Here is a 15,276-nt window from a genome sequence, read left to right as displayed (position 1 = left end):
TATTAGAAAGATTAAGCTGCTGAAACTAAGAATACAAAGAGTTTGTGTAATAACATTATGAAGTTTAATTAAATAGACTAAATCGAAATTTGTGTCTTGCAATCTTGAGTCAAATTGAGAAAGGCTCTCAAAACTCAGAAGACAAGTACCAGACAAGACTGAAAAACTAAAGTTCTATTTCCAGCAATGTCAAAAGTTGCATTTCAGAAAGGACATGGGGGCCAGGGTGGGTGGTTTTATCAATTTAATGTACAAGAAACAGAGCAAAGAAATACATGGGGACTTTCCTTATGCATTTGCTAAAACCTTATGCAATATAATTGATGGAGATATCCCCCTCTGACCAAAAATACCAGGGATGTATCTTCATGGTGGAACACCTGCTTTGTACATATGAGGCCCTGGGATCTACCTCCAGATTGCAAAATAAGGTGTCCAAGTTGCATTGTGAAAATAAGCAAGTCTTGATTGTAACTTTGCAAACTGAGTCCAGCATTCTAGAAGCAGGGTTGAATTCATGACCAAGTTTACAACATTCCAGGAATGCAATAGTGATTTAGTCTTAGAAACATCTCATGACATGTCTATAGATCAAGAGAAAATACCCTTGGTGGTTGAAAAAATATGTGGCATTTCTTAAAATTTAAATTCAATTACCAATGAATAATCATTAACTATGAATTAAAAAACCTGCTTTGACACCCTCAAGTTTTTCTCTTGGTCTCTGCTTCAAGTTGGATTCTAACTGTTGGCATCCAGTGCCAGGCCTCCGAGTAATTATAATCCCCTGTGAAGCTGGTAGGACCATAAAATGATGCAGGAGTGTGGTATTGACTTTTGAACTTCTGGTGTAATTTCAGAACAGGCAGGCGTCACACAGGGCTCAATTATTAAGGAAAGCGGGTATGCCTTTGGTGGACCCATTCCTCCTGTGGCTATTGGGCAAGGAGGTGAAAGACCCACAGGGCTAGCCACATCCACAGAGATGAGAGAAAGATGCAGAGCTCTGAGGTCCCTTTGAGATCTGCTGACTGGCATCAGTTAAGAGAATGCTTTCCGAGTTCCATCCATTTGAATGCAAAACCATCCTGAGTGAGGTAACTCAGACCCATAGAGACAAGCACGGTATGTACTCACTCACAAGTGGATATTAGATGTAAATCAAAGGACAATCAGACTATAGTCCATGATCCTAGAGAAGCTAGATAACAAGGAGCACCTGAAGAGAGACATACATGGATCCACCTGGGAAGGAGAAACAGACGAGACCTCCTGAGAAAATTAGGATGGGGGAAGAAGGGAGGGAGAAGGGGAGGGAGGAGGAGAACATTGGGGTGCTCAAGAAGGCAGAAGGAGGTGAGGGAGAGAAAGGAAAAAGATATCTTGATTGAGGGAGTCATTAAAGGGCTATTGAGAAACGTAATACTAGGGAACCCCAGGAATCCTCAAGGATGGCTGACCCCAGTTAAGACTCTAAGCAACAGTGGAGAGGATGCCTAAACTGGCCTTCCCCTGTAATCAGACTGATGACTACCTTAATTGTCATCATAGAACCTTCAACCAGCAACTGATGGAAGCAGATACAGAGATCTACAGCAAAGCACTGGGCCGAGGTACCTGAGACCAGCCCAAGAGAGGGAGGAGTGATAATATGAGCAAAGGGGTCAAGATTATGATGGTGATACCCACAGAAACAGTTGACCTGAGCTAGAGAGAGCTCACTGACTCTGGACTGATAGCAGACAAACCCTCACAGTACCAAATTGGGGCTACTGAATGTCGGGGACAGTTGTGAAGCTTGGGCAGTCTATGGGGCAACTGGCAGTGGGATCAGGATTTATCTCTAGTGCTTGAACAAGTATCTAGGAGCACATTGTTTTTAGAGGGCTACCTTGCTCAGTCTGATTAAAGGAGGGAGAGCCTTGGTCTTGCATCAAAGTGAAGTGCCAGACTGTTGACTCCCTGTGGGAAGCCTTACCCTTTCTGAGGAGAGGATGGGGAGGAGTGGTGGAGAGGTGGAGGGAGGAGGTGGAGGAGGCTGGAGGAGGGGAGGGAATGGGAATGGGGATAGCTATGTAAAATGAGAAAAGATTGTGTTAGAAATTCTTAATAAAAAATTAGAAAAAAAGAGAATGCTTTCCCACAGGAGTTAGAGAACCCCAAGCTAGTCTCGAGATATCTGTAGGACTGAATAAAGAAAAAAAGCTTGCATCTACCCAGTTTGAACCAGGTAGCTTTTCCCACATAGGCTCTGGTTTTTATATGCTTGTGGCCACTATTCTTGACACATAACTCAGTAGTCTCACACACCACTCCTCAAGTATGCAAAGATAAGTTATCAATAAAAATGGTTGAGTGATATGTCACACATACAAAACTACATAAGATTTATGTGTACAACATAAATGTGAATCATACGTGCACACCCGTGTGCCCTCCCTCCAGCTGAGGCAGATCTTTCCTGCACTCCACCACACTGAGTCCTACTGTAAAACCTATTAACTCTTGTCCCCACCCTTCCCTATGGAGTAATCCACAGTCGCAAGCTCATGTTTCTTATCACTTTAGAGTCTTATCTTTATGTTTCGATGCCTCTGCATAAACCACGAAATAGTTCTATTTTGCCCATTTTGGAGCTTGCTGAGTGGGACGCATTCTGTATGCCGTGATGAGGTCATGAGACTCACCTTCCAGGCATCCGGCCACATGGGAGCAGATTGGAACCAAGAGCTTAGGAGCTCAGCTGAAGGCAATAGGTGTTTGTGCTGGTACCACGCTCTGTTTACTGGCAGTGACTAGCTATGTGAGGACATTAAGACTGATGTGTTTCTTAGGCAGCTTGGGGTCTCTGGGTCCCCTTATCTTGCTCTGTCGTCTCCCCTGCTTTCCTGCCTTGCTTTCATGACGTCAACTCACACACAAACTGGTGGCTCTTCTAGACTTTCCTGGTTCTGGTACCATCTTCATGACGTTCTCGTCTCTAAATAAAATCCTTATGTATTTAATGCCACCTGGGTGGTTGCTTTTCAGAAGACTTGAAAGCGTTACCCTCCAACACCATTGGCTTCTCTCCTAAATACATTTTATGTAGTTAAAGTGGGTGTGTGTAGCAGTCACAGTTCACATATGGAGGCCAGAGGGCAACTCTGAAGTAAGAGCTCTCGAGAACTGCACACTGGGTTCCCAGGGAGAAACTCGGGGTGTCAGCCTGATGGTAGGGGGCCTTTACCCACTGAGCCATCCCACTGACCCACTGTTGACTGTCTTCTTGCGGTAAAGGTCTTCTTTTTGCATTCCATTGATGCTGATGTGTGGATTTATTCCTTTTCTCCACTGTGTGATTTCAACCGTTTGTATGCTAAATTTTACTTAGCTCTTTGTCGTAGACAAATTTATTGTTTCTTTCTTGTTTTTTTTTGTTTTATTCAAATTACACAATTTCACCAGAGGCTTGAAAACAATGTTCTGCCTGTTTCTGTGCAGTAGTTCCTTCTATCTTTGCCACAAGAAAACAAACTGAGGAAGAAGATTTATTCCGACTCACAGAATAAACAATATTCAGTCCATCATTCATGGCAGGGATGGCACGGAGGCAGGAGCGTGGGATACCCAGTCACACAGCACCGTCAGTCAGGAAAGTGAGGCAGGTGAATGCCAAAGGGGAGCTCCCTCCTCAAGGGTTTCAGCCCATGAAACGACACCATGCACATTCAGAGTGGGCTGTACCTCTTTTTTAAGCCTGTTGAGAAACACCCTCATGAACATGTCAGAGATGTGTCTTCTAGGTAATTCCCAGTCTAATCAAGCCACCAGTAAAGCTGGACCATTTTGGCCCACAACATGAGAAGGATATGTCTTCAAGTTACATGTAAATATGAAATTCAAATTTCATGGTGCCTAGCACGTTTTGTGACAATGCATCCGTAGTCCCTTGCTTCTGTACTGTTGAATTGCTGTTTTCCTGGCTCTAGTGCAGAATTAAGCTGTTGCTGGATGATCTTCAAAGAGTCAAGTGTCTGCTGTTTGGTCCTTCACAGAAGGAGTTTGCTCAAGTCTTCTATAAAGAATGCTACTGTGAGGGAGGCCTTGAGAGGTGGCTCAGCAGCTGAGAGTATTTGCCGCTCTTTCAGAGAATCTGGGTACTATTCCTAAAACCCACGCGGTAGCTTATGACCACCTGGAACTTCACCTGCAGAGGATTCAATGCTTCTGGGTTCCTCCAGCACCTACACTCATGTGCACATACCCACGGGCAGACACACACAACCACATATAACTTAAAATATTAAGAAAATATCTTTTAAAAGGAATGCCGCTGTGATTTTGGACATATCTCCTGGTGCACGTATGTAAAGCCTTAGGAAGGAGAGAGCTGTGTCTGAACTGTGGGATGCATACATGCTTCTTTTGTTTGGATAGTGTCCATTTGTTTTCCAAAGTGGTTGCAGTCATGGGTCTATGACCGAGCTTTATCTCTTCCCTTTGCAATGAGCAGAACGACTCTTGATCCAAACCTTAGACTTGTCCAGCTCTTCAGTTCTTACTGACTGAATGGTGTGAAATGCTTCCTAATTATGATTTTAATAATTATTTTCCTGGTTATTAATGAAACTGAGCAGATGCCCATGGCCCATTTTATTTTTGTCTATTTTTATTTCTTTTCTCTCCAATTTTTATTGTTGTTCTTGATGAACATATATATATTCCATGAGTTCTTTAATATTTAATTTACTGAACTAAGTAACATTCAATTTGATTTATTTTATCATTATCATTACTATGTTTTGATAGTCCCTTCACCAAGTGCCACCTTCCCATGTCCATCCATGTTAGATGCATGTTTGTGCTACACTGTTATGGAATCTGTAGACTGTCTCCTGCTATGTTCATCAGAGGAAGCAGGCCATGGCTGCAGTATTCTTGGGCTCTTCCCTTTCACCTAGAGGGTTTGATCCTCTACCTGAGGCTTTGCCCTAAGATAAGTTGATAAGAACCCTGGCACCTTTGAACTGCTTCTTCTTGTATTCCCAGTGGGCTGAAGGGCTGAGGTCACCTCTTCCTATGGTATAAAACCCTCCAGCATTCTATCTAAGCTCCTCCTAGCTAGAGTTGACAGTAAAATTCTATTGACTACAAGCTGGCTGGCTTTGCCTTTGATTTGTAAATAAGAAGCACTTGAAATTATGGCTCTTTCCCCACTCCCATCTTGGTTCACATTTATAGAGCTTGGCTTTCAAAAACCACATTTCTGCTACAGAATCAAAGATGATCTTTTTTGTTTGCATTCTTTCTAACAATGTCAATAGAGACGAAGTGACACATGCATACCCGAGAAGAAAATGAACACACTACCAAAGGGCTGCTTGATGCGCTTTAAACAAACACAGTTGTGTGGAAATTAGCATCTGAAACCATGGCTCAGCCTGAGGCTTCTCTCGGGGTTTGAGGTTTCACTAGCACCATGATTTCAGCACAATCAGCGTGTCCTTGACACACAATGGTGTGCACACATCAGATATGAGTTGTCATGGTGACACTTTGAAAACCTCCCCAAATGATGCCCCATCTCCAAAGCACGACCGTGCTGGATGCTGGGTGAGACATGGAATGACACACAGCCTGGATCTCATTTGAATCTCGGACTGGCGTTGATGTGGATCCTCGAGAGAGAGAAGGGGCCTCTCTCAGCGCAGACAGGCTTGACATAAGCGCTAAGGTGCTGGATAAGCGGCTGGAGCGTCGCGGACGGTTCCCGCTAACCAAATGTCGACCCGAGACCGTGGCGCTTCCGTTTTTGCATCCATGTTGGTGAGGAATAAAGTTGTGGACAAGGAAAGAGTGATCACAGTCAAAGCAGATTTTATTAAGAAAAATGGGTAAAAAGTGAGAAATTAAGGAAGGTGAGAGAAAATCCCAGGAGGAGAAACCACCCAGTGTCTTGTCTAGGGAGTTTTTACAGGACTTAAAGAGACCGTGGACACGCACTCAAGTAATTTCTACTAAGGTTGCCTAATTCCCTGGACTATCACAGTCTGAAACACTGAAGGACCCACATGCTCTGGGCATGCCTCCTTGCACAAACCAGGGAGATGAATTTGTGCTGTATACAGGCTGTTTGCCCAATTGTGTGTGAGGGTGGGTGTCAAATGTTCAAACTCCACTGTCTGTCTCGTGGCTCGTCTCCTGGTTGCTAGTCCTGGGCAGCATTGCTGGTCTGCAGCCTTGGCTGGCACATTGCTGCCTGTTAATTCAACTATGCTGTCCTTGTTTGCATGTGACCTGGTTGTCATTTTCCCATCTGCTTCCCCTGGGTCCTTACTGTCCACTGGGAATTCCCACCTCAATTAGAGTTTCCAAACTTAATTCAAATCCAGGTATTTCAAAATCTATGCCATGGCTGCCACCCTTGTCTCCTTCGGCACTAGGTAGGTCCATATTAATATCACAATTTCCTACTTGTCAGCCTTATATAGAAGACTGGATCAAGGAAGGAAACAGGCACTGGTTCCTGCCAGAAAGAGGCAAACTTTCTGCTCAGCTGTTGTAGCCATAGAGTCAAATGCTGAGGAAGCTGGGAAGCATCTCATGGAAGAGCAACCGTGAAGCTAGGCTGTGAATATGGCTGCCGTGGAATAACTTGTTAGGAGGAGGGGCTGTGTGGGCAAAGACAGAGACGTCCATTTAAAATGACAGACTTGGAGAACCATAACTGTTCAATGCAATTGGAATGTGGGTCCAAGCGTGGAGCAGAGCAACAGGTCCCAGAAAACGTAGAGAGCCGGATGTTCCTTCTACACAGATTCCTTTAGCCCAGAGGTGAATAGTGGGTGGGGAGGGGCCGAGGCTGGAGGCAGAGACACCTAGTTCTTAAAAGCCTAGAAGATTAGTTACAGAGGACGGGGATTAACCCAGACCCAGTAGACATGAACATGCCACAAGGAAACTGGTTATTTTATAGTCTAATTAAAAAAGATTTTACTATTGACATTGAGTTCCAAATTTACTTTTTCTCTGGCTAATTACATTATAAGGCCGCGCGACCTTGGTGGTTGGATTGTACTTAGGTCAGGATTGTGGATAAAGATGAAAGGAACCAGCTAAGATGAGCGCTGTGGAAAAAGACGGGAAAAGGCAGACTCTGTGGGTGTGTGCGCCTGATTGATTTCTTATGGCTTGCTTGATTAAAGGGACTGATGGTGTCTTGTAGTTATTTCCTCTGGATTGAAACACTCTCTGATTTAGGGAGGAAGGAGGCTTTCATAAGGGCCGAGGAAGTAAACAGAACTCATAAGGGCTCTGCTTAAAGTTCTGTAGACAGCAACAGTCGCTGGGAACAGGAGATGTCCCAGTAGTTGGAGCCGCCTACAAGCCGTCCAGGGAGCTACAGGGTTGGTACTCTCGTGAGTTGCCATGCTGGGGTGGGCTTTTCAGTGACTCCTCTGCCTCAGAGAGACCTGTGGCTCCTGTAAGTAATCCCTCACCCTGCTCCTGTAAATAGCCCCAGTAACTCGCTGGTAACACTGAGCTAGACTTCCGGAACATTATTTCCTTGGTCTCTCTCTGGGGCTCTCTGGGGTGAGTAGATATTTATTCATATCTATCTGGAAAGTCCCGCAACAGATGGCAATAGCAATCACTGAACACCCAGTATGGAGCAGGAAGTCTGTCTGTCTGTCTGTCTGCGCACACACAAATTACCACTGAACCCATGAAAACCAGAAGGTCCTGGATATATGTGCTGCAGACACTAAGACCACAGATGCAAGCCCAGACTACTATACCCAGCAAAGCTTTCAATGACCATTGATAGAGAAAAAAAGATATTCCATGAAAAAAAACAGATTTAAACAATATGTATCCACAAGCCCAGCACTAAAGAAAGCATCAGAAGGAAAGCCCCAACCTAAGGAAGTTAACTGAACCCACAAAAACACAGGCAACTGATACCTCCCCAGCCCTGCCGCACCAGCATAACCCAAAGAAGGGAAACACACAAACACCTTCTGGTTTTCATGGTTTCCATTGAAAAGTCAGTTGTAAATCTAATAGATCTACATTTATATGTTACTTGATCTTTTTTCTTTCCAGCTCCTAATATTCTTTCTTTATTCTGTATGTTTTGTGTTTTGATTATTATATGGCGAGGGGATTTGTTTTTTTTTTTTTTTTTGGATCCAGTCTATTTGTTGTTCTCTAAGCTTCTTGTACCTTCATAGGGATATCCTTCTTTAGGTTGGGGGAATTTTCTTTTATGAATTTGTTGAATATATTTTCTGTGCCTTTGAGATGGAGTTCTTCCTCTTCTTCTATCCCTATTATTCTTAGATTTAGGGGATTTGTCCCACTGTGAAGGTCCTAGAGAGTGAGGTGCCCTGCTGCATGACTGTTCACTCTTAAGTCCCCTGAGTATTGGAGCAGGCTTTGTTTCAGAGTTCCACCAAGGTTGCAGAAGGATAGGTGAGTTTAGGGGTGGGGTGGAGCTGGTAGCTTGGAGGGTCCGGTGGATGGATGGAGTTGGGTAATGGGGGAGCCTAGTCACAGGAAACTCCCTGCTGGCTGTTTAGAAAAGCCAAGGTCATTGGGGGAGGGGCCCGGAGTTTTGTCCCACTGGGGAGGTCCTAGAGAGTGGGGTGTTCCGCCTTGTGACGGTTCACTCACCTCTTAAGTCCCCTCAGAATTGGAGCAAGCTGTCCATTTTCAGTCTTTTAATTTAAGAGGTTAATCTACTTTTATTTAAAGTAATTGCTGACAAAGGATTTTTGTCATTTTACTATTTCTTATCTATATGGCATCCACTTTTTGCTCGTTTGTTCTTTTGTATCTACCTGACTCTAACTAGTAAAATGTTCCTCTTATAATTTACTTTTCTGTTTATTCTGTAATTATTTTATTTGTGGTTATCATGGATTGCATCTAACATATAAAATTAGAACACTTTAATTTGAATTTCTATCAACTTAACATCAATAATATGAAATATATCTCCCCCGGGCTGGAGGAGATGGGGCTCAGTAGTAAAGGTTTCGCCTAGCATTTGTGAGTCTGTGGGCTCTATCTTTAGCACTGCCAAAAAAACATATGCTCCTTTATAGTTCAGAGGCAGGAGTTAGCGCTCTGTAGGCGGTGATGGGGAGAAAGGCCTGTGGTAAAACTATATAAACTAGTCACGTAAACACGAGACCAAGAATGGTGTAACTAACAGCCAGCAAGACACCATCCAAGCTGGTTGGAGACCAGCATGATGAGCTGAGGGAACAGCTCATTAGCAAAGCTGGCTGGGGGTGGCTGTAGACAGAGAGGGGTTGTAGCACACACATGGCCACATCTATAAATGTGTCAGTGGGCAAAGTATGTTGTTCTTCTCCCTGGCCAGGCCAAGGGGCCATGCCAGGAGTGTGCAGGTCACCCCACCCCCAGCACCAGGCTCCAAGCTACAACTTGAGAATTAACCAGTCTCTATCATAATTATGTCAGGTTCTGTCCAGTGTCAGCCATACTTCCAATTAAAAGCCCTTAAGGCATAGCTGTGTATTTACCCTTCCATCTCTCCTTGGAATCCTTTCCACCATTAAGTGTTTCTTTGCTTTCCCGCTAAACCCCCACCTTTCTTGATTTTCTTCTGTGGAGCTTGTTTTCGCTTTTTTCCTTACACCTGTGTGGGCCATTCCTTTAGTCCTCACTGATGTGAGGCAACTGTCTTGGGTTGACTTTGGGTGAGCATCGGTGGTCAAGCACCTGAGTCCTCCATTCAAACACATCTGGGCTGACATCTGGGCTGAGAAAGGCCCGGTCGCCCTCGAAAGCACTGCGCCGGCTCAACTTTTGCTGCTTTCAGCCACTAATGCCACAATGCCACTTCTAGAAGGCCACGTTACATCTCTATGCACAATGCGTCCCAAACTATAAGTTAATAACTACTTTCAAAACGTGCCAGTCGAATCATAGGCGTGGAAGTACAAGTAAAAGTTGCGGTAGTGTGGGGCTTCAGACTTGTAACTGTTTTGAGGGCTTTGGTCTCCTCAATCATGTTGAAAAGAAAAAGATAAAGTTAAAAATGACTACAGTCGTGGCTTTATGAAACCTCCTAAGTCTTTCTTCACACAGCAGTAGCTGCTTGTTCTTTGCTCCTTAGTCACAAACAGGGCTCCTCTGAGCAATCCGTTTAGGGCAGGGCTAGTGTGCTGAGGGCCCCGGTCTTTGCTTATTTAACAACAACACTAACTTCTCACTCTTGCCAGACATAGGGTTATTGGTGGCAATGGTTTTTATTGTTGTTGTTTTGTTAAAGTTTTCCACCTGTTTAATATAGAAGCCCGTTGCCTCTGGACTCCTATAATGCTGCTGAGAAATCTGCCTTAATTTTTTTAATGAGGACTACTGTCTGTGATGTTTTTCTTTCCCTACCACCTTTGAGATTTTTCTCAAGACTAGACTACATCTTGGTGTAGACTCCTTAAGTTCATTCTCCTGGGTGTTTGTTGAATTCTTTTTTTTGTTTTTGTTTTTGATACATCAATGTTCATGAGTGAGATTGGTCCGTAATTATCTTTCTTAGTAATGTCTTTATGTTGTTTGGGTATCAGGGTAATTGTAGCCTCATAAAAAGAGTTTGACAATGTTCCTTCTGTTTCTATTGTGTGAAACAATTTGAGGAATATTGGTATTAGTTCTTCTTTAAAAATCTTGTAGAATTATCACTTGTACTTACTCATAGGTGGTTTTTAAACATAAAGCAAAGAAAACCAGCCCACAAATCACAATCCCCGATAACCTAGACAAAAATGAGGACCCTAAGAGAGACATACATGGATCTAATCTACCTGGGAAGTAGAAAAAGACAAGATCTCCTGAGTAAATTGGGAGCATGGGGACCACGGGAGAGGGTTGAAGAAGAGGGAAGAGGCATGGAGAGGAGCAGAAAAAAAATGTAGAGCTCAATATAAAAAAAGATCGAGCACTAAAAGAAAAAAGAGTTAAAACCCATTTTTAGTTGATTTTATTCTGATCATTGAAGGCTATCTTTGTGCTAAGAGATGAGTCTAAAGTGGTCCCTCAGGGTCATCTTCGGCCTTTTCAGTGGCTGATCTTGCACATGGGCATGCTTAGTGGCTCCCTCCTTCTTCCTGTGTGAGCATTTGCTTTTTAATGCTTTTTAAATTAGTGTACAAAATAATGAGCTCCGTTATGACATTTTCATATACACACACACATATGTATATATACATATATGTATATGTTTGTATGTATATGTATGTATATATCATTCTGCCTTCCTCTCATTTATTCATACCACAGGCCTCCTCATGCCTCCCTGACTCTACCGATTCCCTTCCTATCCAGAAATTGTTCCCACTCTGTTCTCCTCCCCTACTTTGTCTTTCTCTCTCTCACACACATTGAAATCTATATTTTATATATGAATGTGATACTTTCTCTCTTTTCCCATGTTACCCTCTCTCCCCCTGTCATGTCCCTCCCCCTCCCACAGTCCTTTCCCCTTTACTCTCATGTATGTATCTGCGTGCATCTATATAAACCCAGGCTCCATATATGGGAGACAGCATATGAGGAACAGCATTTTCCTGAATCTGGCTTCTTTTTCTCTGCCATAGTCCATGATGTCTGCCTTCTAAAGGAGAAGGAGAAAGACCCCAAAAAGAAAACATCATTTTCAAGTCTCTGGAAGTGTGTGAAATCACTGTTCACCGACGCTTCTTTGCCTCTGGGCTCCAAAGCAGCAATCCATGCTCAAAACACAGGTTTTGAGGACAGTTTTTTTTTTTTAAATTATTATCTATCATTGCTTCTCAAAGCTGCATGCCAGCTGTTCCAGAAACATGTGACCTGCAGCACTGGACGGTGGGAAATGAGTAGCCATTGCTGTATCCAGAGTGGAAATGGACGGAAGTTGGGCAGTTTGAAATGTGTGCCTTCCTTTGGAAGAGTGGAGTCCTCAAGGCACTCCAGGGCTCCATGTCACAGCAGACAGGCTCTGTCGGTGGGGCTGTTGTCTGGGTGGTAAGGCAGGTTCCTGGCTCTTCCTTTCCACTGTCTTCCCAGAATCCAGAAAATGTTTCCTGCTACATTTCGTGTTATCTCTTGACTACCTCGTGAAAGGAAATGTGGGGGAATTGGTAGACTTCCAGGCTGTGTATGGGCACGCTCCCAGATTCCAGAAGAGGATTCTCTGGCCTTTGCTGTTTGCTTTTAAAATTGTATCTTCTTAGTACAGTTAATGTGACATTCTGGCTTCTTTGAAAGATCTTCTGACATTGGAGAAATTTTTATTCGTAGCCACGGAAGCAGCCTGAGGTGGATGGCATCATGAATAATCTCAGTGAGCATTGCAAAAGTCTCCCCTTTTCCCTAAAAACTGAAGCATTTTCCAGTAGGATAGCGTGTTTCTGAATGTGTGATTTCCTCCCTCTTCTCTGCAGTCTTTATATTTAAATCCTAATTCTGAATCCTTTAAAAAGCCAGTGTGCCAATTCCCTCAGATCACTTATGTAGTTTTTCGAAAAACCAACTGCTTCCTCCCTTGGCTGTGAAAATTAACCAAGGCCCTGCGCACGCCTCTGTAGCCACCAGGAGAGGTGCGGTGGGAGATGACGGTGCCTGGGGAGCCCCTGCCAGAGCATTTGTGCCTCAAGCTCAGCCAGCGTGGCTCATTAGCAGCAGAGAGAAGACTCTGAGACCCGGAGTAGCTTTAAAAGCCTCATACCTTATAAAATCCAATTACTATTTGGAGTGAGTGGCGATGTTAAATATAGTTGTTCTGATATAAAAGGCATGAAAGCTTCCCCTAATTGGAATTGAATGCAGCCTCCCAAAATGCATCTTGATTAGAAAAATAAAAATAAAAATAAAACAAGCGAACGAAACTAACTCCCTCAGTTTCTTCAGTCTGTTGATCTATGTTTCTACCTATGTCTATATCTATATCAGAAAATGCATATTCACAAACACACCTATTTACATTGTATATGTGGGTCAGGGAAGCGACATTTTGGGCAGAGTTATAATCAGCTGCGTTCTGTCATTTTCTAATCAGAGGAGAGGCGCTAACCTGGCCCCAGATGTTCCATTACATGATGCAAAAGCAGAGGTATAACCTGGAATTATAACTTCACAGGCTCTGCGTGGAGCTGGCTGTGGGTGGTGGAGGGATTTGATTGGAACAAAGGGCCTCGAATCCCATTTAGGGATGGTGAGACACTGGGCTGTTTGTGTGGTCCATTTCCCAAGGCAACTTCCTCCTCTTCCGCTTCTCCTACAGGTCTGATGTGGTTTCCGAGAGTGGTTGCTGCAGAGTCGGGCCCTTGTTGCTAAGTAGAACTGCTTTTCTTGGGATGAACATCTTCCTGGCGATGTCATCTAATTTTAGGTTGCAGGGGATGGAAACGAAGCAGCAGGCTCTGGCAGGAAGCAGGTGTCAGATCGTCTTCGCACTCTGAGATGCAGCTGAAGGGGGGTACCGTGAGGATCCATCCGTGACAGGGGAGGTTGAGAAAAGTAGCGATCTCCACATGGCCAGGATTTGGATTTCAGCAGAGCCAGGTCTGGGCTGCATCTGAACAATTCTCAAAGCATTTATTTCTGCCCAAATCCCACCGGTTCAGGGAACCAGGGAGTCGGTCGGCGGCAAATGCTTCGTGAGCATCTGCATGGGAAGGCAGAAGCAAGGGAAAGACTAAAGAGAGATGGTAGGGGAAGGGAAGAACTTTGTTTCAATTTCTTTGGATAAATTCAAGCTTTTATTAAGGGGTCTGAATTGGAGCCTGCCCTGGGCAGCTCTGATGAATTGGACAAGGGGATTACAGAAGCTGCTTCGAATACAATTTGTTAAGAAACATCACTGTTGGGGCTGGAGAGAAGGCTCAGCTGTCAAGATCACCCAATGCTCCTGCAGGGGACCGGCATTCAGTTCCCAGCACCCATATAGAAACATCCGCAACTTCTAGGGCATCTGATACCTGCCCTCATCTGGGCTCCGAGGGCACCAAACACATGTGCTGCACAAGTAAAAATGCAGGCAAAGCACCCAACAGATATAATATAAAGTAATAAAGAAAAATTTAAAAAGGAAAAGAAATGGTGGCAGCCGGGCGGTGGTGGTGCATGCCTTTAATGCCAGCACTTGGGAGGCAGAGGCGGGCGGATCGCTGTGAGTTCGAGACCAGCCTGGGCTACAAGAGCTAGTTCCAGGACAGGCTCCAAAGCTATAGAGGAACCCTGTGTCCAACAACAACAACAACAACAACAACAACAACAAAGAAATGGTGGTCCTGGCTGTTGAGATAGCTCAGTAAAAAAGTGATGCCTACACAGCTATGAGGGCCCAAGTACGGTTCTCTGGATGCATCATGAAAAACTGGGAAAACTGGCATGTGATGGCATGTGCTTATCTCCTAGGGAGATGCAGACCGCAGATTCCCGAGGCTTACTAACCAGCCGTCCTGACACACTCGGTGAACTGCTGGTCAGTGGGTGACTGTCCCAAAAAACAAGGAAGAGGACTCTAGGGGAACAACACCCAAGGTTAACCTGATTTCTGTATGTATGTAAGCATGCACATGTAGCTGCACACACATACACACACACACACATACTCTTGCACACAATACACACACACATGCACACATACCACACATATATTCACACTCACAAACACACACTCACACACATCCCAACACACATACACACACCTGCATACATACCACATATACACAAGCACATGTGCGTGCGCGCACACACACACACACACACACACACACACACACACACACAGTGCTTCTAATATGGAGATAGAGACTACCTGCAGTTTGTCACTAGGTTTGAAAATGTTTTTTCTCTTGATCCTTGTGGGGTTCTTTCTCTTACTGACGGCCACCCAGATGCTTCTCCACTCCTCTATTCTCTTCCAAACATTATTGTCCTTCGAATATCATAACTGGTGAAGCAAATAAAAAGGAACACGTCATTTATTTTTTTCTTTCTTTGTAAACTTATTTATCAAGAAAAACCTCTATTGGTCTTTTAATAGCCTACTGAAACAATACATGTTTATTAGAATACATTTGCCTGTGATGAACAGGTGTGAAAAATATTGATAGCTTGTAATGTCACTGCCCCGACTACTGTGCTAATATGGACCTGGACCCCTGTGGCCCCGTTCTCATGCTCAGAATCCTCTGGTCCTCAGCCTGCACTCGGATTTACTCAGAGTCAGAGGAAGGATGCCCGCAGGTGCCGTGGCATCTCAGTGTGGCTGCTCGT

The sequence above is a fragment of the Myodes glareolus genome, chromosome 24 (genome assembly GCF_982192425.1).
Source record: "Myodes glareolus chromosome 24, mMyoGla1.1, whole genome shotgun sequence".
NCBI lineage: Eukaryota > Metazoa > Chordata > Mammalia > Rodentia > Cricetidae > Myodes > Myodes glareolus.
This window is presented reverse-complemented; position numbering follows the sequence as displayed.